Source organism: Ambystoma mexicanum, chromosome 12 (genome assembly GCF_040938575.1).
Source record: "Ambystoma mexicanum isolate Mex_15411 chromosome 12, UKY_AmexF1_1, whole genome shotgun sequence".
Lineage (NCBI taxonomy): Eukaryota > Metazoa > Chordata > Amphibia > Caudata > Ambystomatidae > Ambystoma > Ambystoma mexicanum.
The window spans coordinates 175776684-175793136 of record NC_090936.1 but is presented as its reverse complement, the minus strand read 5'-3'; the positions used below and the strand labels follow the sequence as shown (position 1 = coordinate 175793136).

The window sequence follows — 16453 nt, the reverse complement described above, 5'->3', positions numbered from 1 at the left end:
TGAAATTTACCTTACTTGGCTCATTACATCAACAGAGAGGATCTTATATAGTAAATTCTGTTTGGGACCTTTACCCCTAATGAGTTTTACAAGAAATTGGAACAATGCTGAAACCAAATTATGTCTGATGTGTAAGACCTCATCTGAGGATATATTTCATTGTATATGTTGGTGTCCTCAGCTGAAACATATCCGCAGTACGTGGCTCATTCCCCCGTTTACACTTTTTAATATTCAGACGATTGTTGATGCCATGGACCTGTGCAGGGCTGCTCAGAGAATCTTGTGTATTTTCAGTGTCAGGTTTTCTTGTTAGGGCATGAAACGGAAGGCAAAAGATTTTACTTTAAATTTGTTCAATGGTAATTATGAGTATCCCCGTTTTTAATCTTTAATCTATCTATGTTTTTATATTGAGCCACTAACCCGCAGGCCTTGGGGCTCACAAGAGGGGTCACATACAAAGACAGTGAAAAAGAGCCAGCAGGAAAAAGAAAAGAAGAAAGGACCACCCTAGGACAAGACAAAAATAGCAGGAGATGTTATTAAAGAACAGGCGTGTTCATAGGGTCGATGCCAGAGGCGTTGAGATCAGTTAACCATGTCTGGCATCAAACAAGAAGGTTTGAGACGCTTAGAGCAGTTGAATCACTGTTAGCAAGGTTTCTAGGCAATGAATTCCATAAGGAGGGAGCCCAGAGGTTACAACTGGCGCCACCAATTTTCTTCAGAGAAGAGTGTGGTTGTACCAATCAGATGGTGTCATTGGAACGGAAGGAACGTCCGATTGCTTTATTTTTAAGCCTGGAGATGAGATAAGATGGAGCTTCACCATGAAGGCATTTAAACACAGTGGCTAAGCCCTTGTGCTGTAGCATTTGTTGAATGGGGAGCCAATGTATGCTCCTTCTGGTTTCCAAGACGTGCACACGTACGGCACCATTCTGAATAACATGTAATGTTTTTATAATAGCCTGTGAAGTGCTGGTTGAAAGGCCATTACAATAATCTAACTTGCAGTTTATAATGGCTGCTGTGATCAGTCAAGATTTTCTTTGGACAGAAGAGGCCAAATCTACCAAAGTAGCTGTATAAAATAACAGCAAGATGATTTTAGATAGCTGAACTGATGATTAAATGACAGTTGGGGATCAAAGAAAACTCCCATGGTCTTAACAGTCTTGGAGACAGGGATGATATGTTGGGCGATCATACATTTGTCATAGCTGGCATCAAGCTTTTTGAGACCTTGTTGAGTGCCCAAAATAAGCAATTCTGTTTTGGCGTTGTTGAGAGCCAGTGAATTCAGAGCCATCCAATTCTGGATTTGAGTGAAGAAATAATTAATAAGCTCTGAGTCATCAGTGTACACGCAAGATAGCCTAATGACAATCTGTGTGTCTTCAGCATAATTTGCAAAATATATGCCCATGGTGGAGAAGAGGTCAAAGAGGAGTCTTGAATAAACATTAAAAAGTAGTGGTGAAAGACAGGACCCCTGCGGCACACCACACGTAAGAGTTGAGCTGTTGGAGAAAGCATTGTGCTTAGTGACATTCATGCTTCTAGGGCCCAGAAATGATCTATCAGAACCAGGCTGTTGTCTCTGTGGAACATCTGCCTACTGTAGACAGTCTATCTGCCAGAAGTTGATGATCAACGAGATCGAATGCGGCATGTAGATCTAATAACAGCAAAAGTGCTGTATTACCCTCTATAAAACCAGCGATACGTGACTTTAGATCAAGCAACGCCGACTCTGTCCCATAATTAGGGCATAATCCGGATTGCTGAACAGCTAACATCACACATATACAATCAGAATATTGAGGGGAAATTATTCTCTGGCCCCGGGATTCATCCCCCCTAAAAAGGGCATGTGCAAACTTCCAAACTAAAGAAGCTCGTTGCCTTTATTCTGTGCCCCACAGGCGGGATACGAAACACTATTGGACACAATACCTATGCTTATCACCAAAATTACAATCAACCACTATAGAACTTGCATATTACAAAACATGATTTTAGTAAGATAATAGATTAAAAATGTATTAAACAGTCCATGTACACAATCCATAAGCATAAAAAACACATTACATAGACAAAATGATTACCTAAAATTCATACCATACAAAAAGAAGCTCAAAGTGCAAAAGTGCTTCTTTTCTACTAACACACCTCACATTCAGATGTTGGATCTCACTCACTTCGCCATACATTGTTGTTCAGACACCTGTTGGAATACACAAAACAGAGAGCTCACAGATTCTGAATTGCTCCCTCCAGACCGTTCATGTCCTTATTAAACGAATCCTATTAATAAAAGGTTCTCATTAATTTAATTAATCATTAACCAATGTTGCCTTCCAATGAGGCAACATCAATGCCCGACATGTTTCGTTCTTCTGGCAATGTTAGACAAATGACAGAACTTCTTCAGGGGAAATTCGTCAAACAGGTTTTCATGGTCTTCTTAACCTTTGTGTGATAGTGCTCCTTTATGACCCTATGGGGGACAGCATAAAAAACAGCTATAAGTTAAGCTGTCACTTAATTACATCTAATACCAAAAATGGAGTGTTTAGTCTCCTATGGTTGACTCACCGTTGCAGCTTTACTGAATAAGTCTATCCACGGCGTCATAGGCTCGTTCTCAAAGTAAAACGAACTACCGTAGTAGTCAACACCACGCACAATGATGCCACCGTCTTTTAGCAGCTCTGGAAAAACAAACAACCCTTGAGTGCCAAATACCAACCTCCAAGCCACCAACTCTGCACTTTATTTACTACCAAAACATTAAATGTTGCCCATTTAGCATTTTGCACTTAGGTGGTGTTGGTGGTAAAAACCATTTAAAATGTGACTCCACAGAAGAAGGTGGATGACCCCTCCTCTGCCCAACTATACATATGAACAGAACCACTTCAAAAACGTGCCTCCTATTTCCCTTCAACATTTTACCATGGCCCTTATTTCCTTCCAGCCTGACTCTACTCAATGTTCTGAGTATTGACCAAGCTGTGCCTCAGACCAACATGTAGCACAACAAAAACGAATATGTTGTAACACAAGGGAAAAAGGCCATCTAAGTGACATCACTTACATTAACAGAGGAAGATCCAGTCATGATAGCCGTTGACTGGTTACACTTCATCTTGTAAGCGGGACCGTCCGTTAAATTGGTCCTTTCGGATGTTACTAGGACGAAGCACCACTCATTTGGCTCTCCTTAACACGGCTGCAAAAAAAGAAAATGTGCCGTTACACTCTGCATGCCTCGATGGAAGCAGGGGGGCCATACAGCCCGTGCCTACAGGCACACAGACAACGCTAGGGCGCTGTGTTTCGCACTGCACAAGACAGTGATAACATCAGAAGAAAAAACAACCGCAAGCGTTTCCCAAAAGATTCCATTAACCCTTACTTGTAGTATGCTAAACGTCCTGTAACACTTCCTCCGTGCTCGCGTCCAGGCTACCTCGAACACCTGATGCTGGAAAAGGCACTTCCCAATTCTCCCTTAAGTAAGGTGAACTGAACGCGCCGGTGTCGCTAATTAGCGAAATCCAATACGAAGGAACGGCAAAGCCGTGGGTGTGGAGCTGTCGACGGCAATGTAAAGAAACCGTTTTCAGTTGTAAACAGCTCAGACCAACATCCAGCAATACAGGTGTTGGTTGCTACTTATACCGCCAATATGCTGCGTATTATCAACACAAACCCACATGAATTTAGGTGAACGTAAATAGCATTTCACAAAATTCAAATATTTTCGAATATTTTATGTTGATGTTACGTCAACTGATTCCTAAAGGCAACATAACTCTGCCAAAAATCTAACTCTTAAAGTGACTCACCTAACCCAAAAAGGATGGTGGCGCCTTAGCACTCCAGCGCTGTTAGTACTTCTGAGTATACTGCAAATCAATTGGCATGTTACATCACACAATTCCAACCAACAGTTTCATTCAATCCCGTGACAGCTGTATTACACAGAAAGAGCCATTGCTCTTTTTCCTGAAGCCTTTTAGATATACTTGCTTCATTACCTGTTGGAATATGAAGCAGTACTGTCCACTTGAAATCATATGGACCATGGTTCATCGTTAAAAAATGATTGACCAAAGGAGCTGTAGTGACCTTATTCTTAATACAGCTCCTATGTTCAGAAATCCGAACTTTGATTTTCCTTTTGGTCATGCCAATATACAGCTTACCACATTGGCACCATATCGCATACACAACATTACTCGTGTTGCAATTACTAAAGGACACGTGGGCCCAGGGTTTGTCCAAACCTAGGTCTACCCGAGTTGTCCTACAAGTCTGGTTACAGTTGATGCATTGGCCGCACGGTGCATGGCCTAATGTCTTTGGAAGCCCCCATATTTCTGTAAGACTGATTTGTTTTGCTGGTGAAACTATCATGGATTTGTTGGCACCAAAGGTTTGTTTTGCTGGTTTCTTAGAGATATCATTTTTTGTGAGTAGGTCCTTCACATTCGGGCCTCTCTTGAAAGCACATAACGGGAGATCAAGAGGGCATTCCCCTCCCATCAAGATACACCAATGTTTCTTAATGATCTTAATGACCTGGTTCGTTTGAGGGGTATATGTACTCACAAATACTAGCCCTTCTTGTTCCTTTGATCTAACATTATATTCAACAGGCTCGCACAATCATTATTTTTAGATCTTTTGAGTGCATGACGCACTAACTTGGTAGGGTATTTTCTAGCAGCCAGTTTGGAATTAGCTTCCATCAAAAAAATGTCTCTAGTAGAGCTATTGCGTTTAAGCCGAAAAAATTGCCCCACAGGAAGGTTCTCCCTTGTATGCCGAGGGTGACAACTGCCAAACTCAAAGTGAGTTACGGTCAGTTGGTTTATGGTATGGTCTGACCTGTAAGATGTTCCGGCTAGTGTCCACCCAGATTGTAATATCCAGAAAATTAATCTTAAGATTGTTCTGTGTGGAAGTAAACTTCAAATAAGAATTTTGGCGATTGATCAAAAACAAATTCTTTGAACTCGTCAGTAGAACCGTCCCAAACTAACAGTATGTCGTCTATGTAACAACGCCACAAACCCAACTTGGAAAAGTATGGGTTGGTGGGACTGTAGATGACCTTACGTTCGAAACTCTCGACGAACAAATTTGCTGCCGAGGGAGCTACTGAAGAACCCATTGCTGTGCCATGGGTTTGATGGAACAGTTGTTCATTGAAACTAAAATAATTCTCAGTAAGTGGCATTTCTGCGCACCACAAGATAAAACTGTTAGGTGTGTTCCCCTCTGTTCTTTTAGTGAGGAGTACCTCTTCCAAAACCTGTAAGTTTCCTGTTGTGGGATACAGGTGTAAAGTGACACTATATCAAACTTACGAGCAGTTGTGTATTCGGATCAAATTTCATCTCTTCCACTATATTAATGATCTCTGTGGTATCCTGTACAAAGGAGTACAGAGAGTGTACAAAGGGTTTGAAATACCGGTCGTCAAATTTTGATAATGGTTCAAGGATGGCACCAGTTCCAGAAACAATAGGACGGCCTGGCGGGTTGAACAAAGTCTTAAGAATTTTGGGCAAGATGTAAAATTTCAGAATGGTGGAATTCTTGACTACAAGAAACGCACTTTCCTGTGGACAAATCAAGCCCCTGGCACAAGCTTTCTCTACTTTGTGATTGATCAAAATTGCAAGTCTATTAGTATGGTCAGTCTCAATCGGTTGATAAAACTGTCTTGCAATTGACGCTCACATTCAGTTATATATGGCTGTCGATTAAGCATGACAATAGCCTCGCCCTTATCTGCTTTCCCCAGAATGATGTCTGGATTTGTAGCTAGGCTTTTAAGAGCTGCTTTTTCCAATCTGGAGATGTTTTGAAAAGGGTGTTTCAGACCCTGACTCTTTAGTTGATGTAAGTCATGCCACACTCTCTTAGCAAAGACAACTGCTTCAGGAGTATAGCTACTGGTTGGCGGATTAAAGGAGGATTTATTGCGAAAACCACTTTCAATTTTCTCAAAATCGAAGTTCTGGTTGGCAAAGAATTGTCGTAGGTGGATTTTGCGCAGTAACTGCTCCATCTCTGCGTGCCTTCGAAATCTATCATAGCTGACAGTGGGAACAAAGCTGAAACCTCTTTTAATCAATTCCACTTATTCTACGCTCGGTAGGTATGAGGAAAGATTCACTAATAGGGTCAGCTGCTGCGTAACTGTCTCGGTTCGTCCGAAATGTTGGGCGTTTGGCGTGGATCTAAAAAATATTGTGGTTGTTGTTGTGGACCTCCACTCGTCATGCCTGGTTTCTCGCATTATAATTTCTCCTGTTACGTGATGTCCTGTTTTGTCGGCCTTGATTCATACCTTGATGATGATGCCCTCTGTACCCCCTTTGGTTAGAGGAATTACCACCATTTGAGCTACCTGAACGAAAAGAAGTGTTTCCGAAATTCACATATCGGCCTTGATTTTGACCGCCCTGTTGCTGGCGACTCACAAAGGGGTCGTAGCCTTCTTTCGTATACCGGAAAGCGCTCTCGTTTGAGAATTGAAGTAGATCTTTTTTCATTCTGCTTATCCGGTCTTGAGTACAAAAACCTTTAAACTCTAATCTCTTTGATGATCTAATCTAAACGTTTTTTGTACGTTTCTAAAGGCACCAGTTTTTTAATTTCTTCCTCCATCTTTTCTAGATCGACGGATATTTTAATTGTCATTTCCCAAGCTGTATCTATGATGAGGATCGTCCAATCACGTCCACACTTGTTAGCAATATAACTCTACTGGATGATAAATTCTTTATTATCCAGGAACAAGCATGGCTCATTACGGACTACTAATCCCTGGGGTAGAGTACCTGATCTTAAATACTCGATCATAATTGAGCCATGCAACTCCATACATATCAATCTTTTCTTAAGTTGCAGTAACTCATCCCAGTTACTTAAATTCGTGAGAAGCGACCCTTCACCTTCATCTGAGAAGAGGGTGGATTGTGCCAACAATTCTAAAACATATTTGTCATCACAACTCTTTGTGCGTTCAGCCGCCATCTTAAACACTTAAGTAAACCAATTTCATTGATTGTGGGCCTAAGAGTTATGATATTCAGCACCCATACTGCTCGTTACCTCCAGAGCCGCTACCAACGTGAAACCGCAAGTAGTGTGACCACGCAAGGTGTACAAACCTACTTCTTATATCTTGCGGGGGCAACCCGCTCTAAACACACACATACAATCAGAAGATTGAGGGGAAATTATTCTCTGGCCCCGGGATTCATCCCCCCTAAAAAGGGAATGCGCAAACTTCCAAACCTTTATGCTGTGCCCCACAGGCAGGATACGAAACACTATTGGACACAATACCTATGCTTATTACCAAAATTACACTCAACCAAGATGTCATCGTTCTCCACAAATGCCTGGTATTGCAGGTAAGCTATTTTATCCAACATTTTTAAGATGAAAGGGACATAGGTTATTGGTCGATAGTTTCCAGCTTCTGCTGGATCTAGATTTTCCTTTTTCAGCAGAGGCGCGACACACACCTCCTTAACACTTTTCAGAACATCGGACTCTTGAAAATACCAATTTATGAATCTGATTACCCATGGAGCCAGACTCTAAATAAACTCCTGAAACAGAGATGCCGGAAAGATGTACCCTTTACAGGAAGTGGGTTTAAGTTTACAAACCACTCCCGTAACCTCATCTGTGGAGGCTGTTTTAAGAGTGAAGAGAGGAAGAGCAGCAGTTAATTCAGCCTCATTAGTGATAGGGATCACGTGAGTAGGTAGTACATTTACTTGAGAGTTAATATTCTCCTGAAGTCTAAGTGTTTTGCTGGTGAAACTATCATGGATTTGTTGGCACCAAAGGTTGTCTGTAGGTGCAGAGGAAGTGGTGGTACACCCTTTAAGTTTCTGGAGAATTGAGAAAAGCTCCTTAGGCTGAGATTTGGCTTGTGAGATCCGATGATTAAGGTGAGTTTCTTTAGCCATACAGATGAGAGTTTTGAACCTTTTAACCGCAAGTTTGTAGGATCTATGGTTTGATTCTGAAGGATGTTTCAGCCATACACGTTCTAATTGGTGCTTGTGTGCACAAGCCTCAGTAACCTTGGGTGTAAACGGAGTGTTATGGGTAGAATATATTTTTGTGTATGCGGATTTCAGAGGAGCTAATTTCCCAAACGCATGATCTACAGCTGATCAAATGCCATAGATGAAGACTTCAAGGATCATATTCCTTTCAAGAGAAGGTAATAACGGAAGGACTTCTACAGATTTCGAAATAGGCGAGATTTGGGAGATTGCTGGTTACCAGAAACTATATTCTTGTGATTCATTTCAAAAGAGACAAGATGGTGGTCAGACCAGAATCAATCACCAACCTCAATGTTCGTGATCAGAAGATTTTTGGACAATAACCAGTCCAGAGTATTACCCCCTGTATGGGTGGGAGCCTTAACATGTTGATGCAAATCTACAATATGCAGATATTCCATGAGAGATATGGCCACACCATCCAGTGGGACAATGTAACTTACATGAATTACCAAGGAATGCTAATAGCTGTTCCTCAAATAAGGTGGTAGGCATAGGTGGTCTGTAAAGTACAATATTTAGGGATGATACAGAATCAAGATTACATTTTAGGAGGATGGCCTCACAATGATCTAAGATGGGAGTACTTGATAAATGTAATTTAACGGTAGATTTAAAAATCACGGCTACTCCGCCTCCCCTCCTATCCAGCCTGTTCAAGTAGAGGTAAGAGTAACCATTGGGAGTTGCTAATTGGAGGGAGTAGTGGGCAGGATATTGGACCCAAGTCTTAGTCAAAGCACAGATGTCTGGTTAGGATTATTTTATTGGCAATTCATTGCTTAAACAGTTGTAGCAATTGTTCATTTTGTATGTTATATATTGTTTTATGGATATTGTTCTGAAATAAACAATAACACACACAGCAGCCTTTGATTATAATCTCAGTTTCAGCTACCAATAATGGTCTTGCCTTTGTAATATTTCTGCCTAAATGTCTCTTATGTGCTACCTTAATCATTCTGTCCCTTAAAATGAATTGGTAGAATCAGCAGGGGTCCTCAGTAAGTCTGCACTCAGACAATTCATCCTTTACATTAAAGAACCTCTCCCAGCATTCATGATCTCTAGGTCACCAGTTGCTGAAATACTTCTGGTATTTCACCATTTTGCAGTTGGTGAATACTATGGTCAATCTCGAGCCGGGACAGGATTGCTTCTATTGGCTCTCGTCGTTGGATTAGTTTATGGGAAAGGCGATCTAACGAGAAAACCACAAAGGTGGTAATTTCACCAATCTGTTTACTAATGTACAGTTTCCTATAGTAAATTGCAAGCACTTCCGCAATCTTTTCACGCTGTTCATTTTTTACCTCTACTACTCGTCTATCCCTCATTTTTCTTTTTGCCATCCAAGCCAGCAATCTTTCGTTCTTGTAGCCTTGCTCATCTACCACTCCTTTTGACAAATAGTTCAGGTATCTCACACTAGCAATATTTCAAGTTTCTCCTGTCTTTCCACAATTGTCTATGGTTCTCAACTTCCCCCAAACTACAGATCGTTCTCTCCAAATGCAAGATTTCCCTTTCAACAGGTTCGATCTCCCTAAATCTGTCCTTTTTTTGTCACAATAGCCATCGCTCTAACCCTCAGCACTACTTTGAGCCACCCATAAGGAGCTCTCCTCTGTGACAGATCCCACATTTTCCTTAAAGTAATTGGTGACAATAACCTAATCTCAGGATCCCCTAGATGGTATGCATTATCCCTCCACATGTCCATGGAGCGGGTTCCCAATAAGTGAAACCAAATTAAGGTAGTGTGAACTGGTCTGACAATCCCTTAAGGAGATAGGTTACCTTTAAATATTTCATGGCAATGGAAAAACAATCAATCTGGAACATAGAGCAGTGTGGGCCTGAATGAAAGGAGTAGCCCTCTGCACCCAGGTGTCCACATATCCCTTAATCATAGGGAGTGGGTCCCATTATCTAGCTTTGAGTTGTGGCGCCCCTTCCAGTCCCACCGTCGTATCACGTATCCTGTGAAAGACATCATTTCAATCTGCAGCCATTACTGACAGCCCTTTGTCAGTTTCCATAACAATTTCACTGAACTCTGTCATAAAACCCTTTGTGACTGGGGTGGGGGGGGGGTGCGTATGCATAAATTAGTATGATGGTTCTTCCCATATCTTTCCTGTTACCACTAGGTACCTACTACACTTGTCCACATTTGATGTAGATGTCACCCATGGGAAGTTGTTCTCAAGGCAGCAATTCCTCCATATCCCCTGCCAAAACCAGGATTAGATCCTTTTCACAAGGTGCCCTGCTGATAAATGTACATTCGGTTCAGGGAAGGTATGACTCTTGTATTAGGGCTGGATCTATGCCTGTTCTTTTTCAAATAATGAAACACTGCCCCTCATTTGATGCTGTGCACAGGCCATTTACATTCCATGATTGACATTTATGGGGCACTCATTCCATTTGGCAATTGTATGATGATTTCAGGATCTTCTTTCTCCTATTTCTAATTACAACTCCCCATTAAATCCCATATTTGCATCCCTGTGATATATATGGTGCCGTACCCATAGCCCATACTAAAAATCACCTACGCCTTGCCTTTTCAACACAGGCTACCCACAAACTAATCCAACAACAGGTCAGAAAACGTAGTCAATTTTTTCTACACTGTACCAAGGCCAACCCCACATGGACAGAAGTGGTACATAAAGCTAATATACAACCTTCCACTGATAGGTTACTATTTCCAGTGACGTCACCCCTTCCTAAGGCCCACCCCTCCGCTCTGGTCCTCCTCCCTTCCAAAACCCAACAGAGGGATCCTTCTTCCACCACAGCGATTCTCCCGGCTGCATTCATAGTCTTACTTTGCCACTTGATTCCATGTTGCTCTCCTATTCGCCCAGCTCGCAAACCCCTTTGTTATTATTTAATGTGCCAGGACAGCCAGTACTTATATGCTTCCCTCTCTGCTCCAGCCAGTCCCAAACCTCTCTTGATGGGCCAAAGAACAATACTTTCCCATTTAACATAATCTTAAACTCAGATCTGAGGTCTTTCTTTGTTGTTTTTCAGAGTGCCATTGAGGCTGAACCTTATTGGTGCAATCTGGACAAAAAATACCTTTGACCCTTCCACCTCTAAAGGTCTCTGACATCCTGCTTTTGAAGAAGGGTAGCTCTGTCCCTGAAATTGAATATGCGGCCACAGCGACCCTCATGGGAAAAAGGGGAGGCACGCAGCAGGGGTGGCCTCGAGTGAACACAATGTGCTCTTACAACAGTGAAAAATGTAGACATACTCTTCTTGCCACCTGTTCCGTTATCCATGTTTCCAGAAATAGATCCATCAAATCAAACAGGATTTGATGGATCGAGTAGCCCTACATTCCTGATATTATTGTGGCAGCAACAACAACCTTCTGCATCCTAGGCCTGCTCCTTCAATTGTTTTGAGGATTTTTGGAGTCCTGCCATCTACATAGTCAAGACTCTCACCATATATTCCAAAGTGGAGATTGTCTTCAGCCTCAGAGGCCCTATGTGATGTGTTCCTGAGATCAGCATGATGAGAGATTCTCCCCCACTCCCGCGATCTTTCTCTCCAGGCACTGCCTTCTGTGCTTGATTTCAGCCATCACCTGAAATCGTCCTATTGTACTGGTGGGTTGGTCAGGGTGCCAAAAAGAACGGTTGTGGTGTGAGATTTTGCAGGCATGAGCAGTAAAATGTAATAAAACATCCACACAAAAATTAAGAACTTTGACAAATAGGGTGAAGTCACTACAACTACAGCTCCCATTACTTGACTTCTGTGAGAACAGTCTTTTTCAGGCGTCTTGTTACAGCAGCACCGGATTAACCGAAGGTTATGAAGCAAGGGGGAGGAAAAGCACAATCATCAGTCATGTTAATTTAAAATGATAATATGTTCCCGACATCGCTGCATGGGATGCATGCAGAAAACACAATCTTGTTGGTCTAGGATCATGGTGCACACCCCTGAAGTGACGTCACCTCATTCATAACACAGTTTTCTTTGTAATGATTTGTCTATGATTTTCACTGGCATGGTTTAGAAGCTTCCTTTGGGGGTCTCAAGTACACCACCACGATTCAGCAGTCTAACGGGGTGTAGCGACTACAGACTATGCATGTGGTTTCAACCAATCAAAAGCAAACCTTAATCCCTCTGCTGATAGGACCAACATTTGCATAATCCAGTGCAGGCTGAGGTAACACCTTTATATTCCTGCTTCAGACAAACCTTGAGCTGCTAGCAGGCCACTTAAGGACTATTCCCCCACTTAACTCAAAAGGAGTCTGGGACCCAACATCCAACTGTACCTGCTCCCCTCTCTGCTCGACATTAGTTCCGACCAGCTTCAAGAAGTAACCCAAGTTCTTCAATAGGCTGAAGGTCACCAAATGGGACCCTTAGAGAGGCCAGCCAAATTTCCTTTCTTTGGGCTCCAGAAACTTGCGAATGATCTCAGCACAATCCGGGACCTTGCAATGCCAGTTGACTGTAGCAGCCAGATGTGGTCTAAAGTGGCTGCAAGGGGATGCATTTAGCAATGAGCAAAACTCATAATTATGTGACAAGATTACCCTTACCAAAGGACTGAAGGCTACAATTGTACCTCCCAAATGCCACCGGCCAGCTTTTAGTTGGCAGGGTGAATATCTATCATAGTCAAACTGTATTTCAATTACCACAAGGCAAACTATTTGATGACCAGCAAAAAATTCTACGTCATAAACTAATAACAGAAAAGGAAAACATTGTGAATTGGGTGTTGTTAAGCAAACAAGCCAAATTGGGGAATAGGAGACAGGGGTTTGTCATCATAATAAGATTAATAGTAATAATGCCAATACTAATAATACTATCAATAGGAAAAATTGTTTGTATAGCCAAGGTCCCAGGGGGCTGGGGGAGGGAGAAAAGAAAACGGAAAAAAGGCCGTCGCCAAAAGGAAAAAAGGGGCCAAGTCACACTTGTACGTTTTTATGGTGGCGCTTGGGATCGGAAGGAACACGGGGACCTGAGCTCAAAGCTCCAGTCCTGCAGGTAAATTTGGTGGGGGAGGGAGTGGGGAACAAGTTTGGTTGATTTTGGGCTTGGGGGTGCAACAGGAAAAGGCTCCCTGTTGCCTCCCCACATAAAAAAAAAAAACAAAAAAAAATTAATCAAACCGGGGAAGGGCCTCAGGTGGCTGGAACAGCGGGCGGAGAATGTACATTCTCGCCGCTGTTCTAGCCACATGTTTGGCTAATGGCCCTTCCCCGGGTGCAAATCTTCTTTATGTCCCATTCAAACAATTCAGTGTGAATCACCTGAGGGGGGGGGGGAGAAAAAAAAACATTTGCAGCCCGGTTAAAGTCCAGGGTGAGACTGGCTATCACCCCTGTGGGGGCGGGGGGTGGGTGGACATGACCGCTAATGGCACACAGCTCTCGCCGCTTGGCCCATTACTGGCCATGTTGTCATGATGCCTACCCCCAGGGACCCAGACCAAGTCAGGCAACCCCGGAAGCAGGCATCAAGTTATTCCAAGCAAGCCCAACAATCCCTGCTAGGGGCTATTTGGGTGCAGTCCTGGCGTCTATGGTGCCAGGCTCATATGGAGAGTCAGTCCTGGCACCATAGGCGCCAGGCTCATAGATTAAAACTTACCTGATGCAGACCATGCTGCAAACTTACCGGATGCAGACCATGCTGCAAGAGCTCCAAGCCAAAAGAGGCTTGGAAGGGGCTACTTTACCTAGGGACTATTTTTTTACTCGTGTGGGGCTGGGGAGGAATACTTAACTGGGACTACTTTGGAGGCTATTTAAACCACGCCCGAAGAGCAGCACATGCTTCGCGTTATTCTGCATCCAGCAGCGTAACGCTCACCGTGCCTGCAAGTCTGCATCCAGTCTTCTGCCACGCCCGCCTCGAGTCTGGAGCTCCTAGAAAAAGGGAGAAAGAAGGAGAAAAGTTTAGAACAAGAGCAATACCTTTGATCCTTACCTGAATTCCCGATCCACCGCGCCTTCGAGCTGGAAGAAAGAAGTTATTTTATGCGCGTCACCTCGCCTGCTGCAGCGCCGCGCTGAACTCACCGGCCTTCGAAGCATCTTCACATTCCACTGCATCCTTCTGCATGTTCCCGCCGCACTCCGGCACCTAAGGGGAGCACAAGAACCTCAAGGTGAGCCAAGGGAATAAAGAGAGGCAATATTAGTTCCCCCCCATAGACTTACCAGATTTTACCACCGGGGGTACTATTCCTCTTCACGGGTCGGCGCAGCTTCCACAGCATCCTCGCCGAATCCCGGCCCCTAAGGGGAAACAAAAGGACAGCAAGGTGAAACAAAGGGACAAACAAGGGGAAACCTCCTCACCACAATAGACTTACCTGATTTTACCACCGGAGGCATTATTCCCCGAAACTTCATACTATCTCTCAGCCCCTGAATAAGGGAGAAAGCAACAGGTTACATACTGACATTTTATCGAACTGTGTTGGATAATACAAATCCTTACCTGAATATTACCAGTTGCCACGAGGAACTCTTCGCTACGGTCAAGCTGCTACCTGCAAGGAATCGGACAAGAGTGAAAGTCAGACATTTGAACTCTTACGAACTACATACTTACGGCATCTTGCCGGAAATCTCAGAGTCAATATTGTTCTGGAACTCACCAATTCCTTCGAGCCAGTGAAGCAACTGGTTATCTACGCGCCCCTGAGCTCAATGCAGGATGGAGAGCTCATCTTTCCAAACCATCAGGTGAGACTATAAGAGGGGACATCAAAGGTGATCAGTGGGGAGAACAGCAGGGGTAGGTGGGGGTTAACGCTCAACTCCACGGGTGGTTAATTCCCTTTCTCCATTTGCAGAAGAATATTCCTACGGGCCAAGCTAACGAAGCTAGGTGGGCCAGTCCAGTCCGTCATCTCGGCACTACGCGTCACATTGGTGGAGACCGCAGCTGTCCAGCTCAGATCGACGCCCCTGTGGGACCTAACATATGTCTGCCCCCCGCCAACGGGGTGAAAGCCATAATGGGACCTGTAAAACATTTTTTATGATAGGCATTTGTCTTGATGTGGCTGCCGAGAAAGATCGAAATTTAAAAATATATGAATATGTACATCAAAGTAATGAACTAGGAGTAGGGGCGCTTTGTAGTAGGCTTCATATGGCAGTGGGTGCCTTGTCTATCAAGTACAAAACAGAGCGTGCATCCCATTAAAAAGAATTGTAGGAAAAGGTTTAGGGATTGAACAAAAATATAATAATTTTAGTTTAATAAAAATGACCTCAAAGAGTGTCTCTAGTCACAATATGTGGTTTCACAGCACAAAAGTCTTTCTCTGGTCCCAATGACAGCTGCACCACCAAGATAAACCTGGGTGAGGGCAAATGCGCCTGCATTTCTGTTGAGCCTTGGCAGACGAATCCTGGAACAGCTTATTTGGCAACAGCAGTGGGCAGCCCAGCCTGGCAAAGCCTGTGTGCCAGGCTGTCTGGAATTGCTCGCAGTGTATTGTAGTCATACTGTAAATCAATCCATTACACCCCCTCAGCTACCATGCTTGTATTCATTTGCTTATCAGATTTTTTCCTTATAAGGCATGGGATCATGAAGGTCAACAGCAATGTCTTGTAAGGCCTATACAACGGCCATTAATACTATGGAACATACTTGTTCATAGCGCGTAATGCTTTGAAAAGCGTATTGTAAGTAGGATAAGTGGATTATGGTAAAATGCATGCAAAACACTGAATGGTAAAATAAATATTGCAAAAGAACACTAATTTATTGTTTCACTATTTTTTGATGAGAAAAAAACGGGACGCTAATTAAATAAACAGGAAAAATGGACATGGTTAGTTGAACAGCAGTGGGAGTGTACCGAGAGAAGAGAAAATAATGGTAAAGCATTTTTTTTAAAGAAAATCGGGAATATATGCTTAAATTCATATAGAATAAAGAAAGGGAATAAGGAAAAGAAGGTGGTTTAAGTCTGTGTTAGGGATTACTCAGATTAAGGGAAAAGAACAAGTTACTTTCTTACCTGGTAACGTCCTTTCGATGGGATGGTCCGACGACGCATTCCATACCTATGACAGGTAATGTCCACAGCTGTGCTGCTTCGGAAAATCTTTGGTGTCTGCGTCCTGCGTCGATGACGTCGATGCGTCGTCCCCGAGGTCCTCCTCCGACGGCCGACGTCACCCGATGTGATAAGTAGGACACACGACGCCCTTAGCCTCAGTTATAGTTTTTTCCCAGAACGTGTGCCACCAGTTTTCTGTCAGACTCACAAGGCCTTGTGGAACGCAAGCTGCAATCGCAAAAGA

General features: G+C 43.2%; 1 protein-coding gene across 7 annotated transcripts in view; it reads right to left on the bottom strand.

Moving 5' to 3' along the window:
• RFX4 (regulatory factor X4) overlaps positions 1-16453 on the bottom strand; it is a 429787-nt gene that overhangs the window by 222952 nt on the left and 190382 nt on the right. The window contains exon 1 of one of the 7 annotated variants that reach the window (XM_069628261.1): positions 2179-2213. The exons of the other annotated variants lie outside the window; for them this stretch is intronic. The gene's annotated coding sequence lies outside the window, so the exon portion shown is untranslated. Of the gene's footprint in view, positions 1-2178; positions 2214-16453 lie in introns of those variants that run through there. 7 annotated transcript variants of the gene reach the window in all.